The sequence below is a fragment of the Etheostoma spectabile genome, chromosome 6 (assembly GCF_008692095.1).
Source record: "Etheostoma spectabile isolate EspeVRDwgs_2016 chromosome 6, UIUC_Espe_1.0, whole genome shotgun sequence".
Taxonomy (NCBI): domain Eukaryota; kingdom Metazoa; phylum Chordata; class Actinopteri; order Perciformes; family Percidae; genus Etheostoma; species Etheostoma spectabile.
The window spans coordinates 31,098,746-31,099,422 of NC_045738.1; the positions used below are offsets into that span (position 1 = coordinate 31,098,746).

At 35.5% G+C, this 677-nt stretch overlaps 1 protein-coding gene across 3 annotated transcripts in view; it reads left to right on the forward strand.

Moving 5' to 3' along the window:
- Positions 1–677, forward strand: part of ascc3 (activating signal cointegrator 1 complex subunit 3) — a 263,454-nt gene that overhangs the window by 38,889 nt on the left and 223,888 nt on the right. The window lies entirely within an intron of this gene.

A 677-nucleotide genomic window follows, 5' to 3' on the forward strand; every position in this document is an offset into this window, starting at 1 on the left:
TGAGACGGAGCTGCTGGACCCATTCATAATGAGTCAGGCGTCTCTCTCTGAGGACGTCCATCCCACTCCCTCTCTCTCCCTGGCTCTTTTAATCAGTTATTGTTGAAAACAAGTGAAGGAGCTTTCACAGAGAAACTTTTTTTTTTTTTTAAATATATCCTAGGCTATTTATTTCAGATAATTTTCATTTACATGTGTTGCAGCTGTATGTCTATACAACATACAACCTAAACATAAGAGGAATGTAGCACAATATGGATGTTAAAGCAGTTATAAATAGCCTATGTGACTATAAAATTTGTTTTGGTTAAATCAACAAATAATCGGGATCTCAATATTGATCAAAATAATCGTGCACCCCTACCCACATGTGAATACTCTTTTAGGCTGTAGGCATCAGAGCCTAACATCTCTTAACATATTAGAAATTATAATCTATGGTCAAGTCTAAACAAATCTACATTAAACCAAGCGTAAATTCAGATAAGATTGTTGGTTATTGCTGTTTTTTGATTATTATTTCATTCCTATGAATTTGTAACATTTGTTTTTGTTTCCATTTGTAGGGCACTATAGTTTATTAATTGCTTATTTTCCAATCTGGATTCCAGATCGGCCCATCTGAGCTTTCATTTTCTTAAAGGCACAGCAGGATACCCAGGGCTCGGTTTACACCC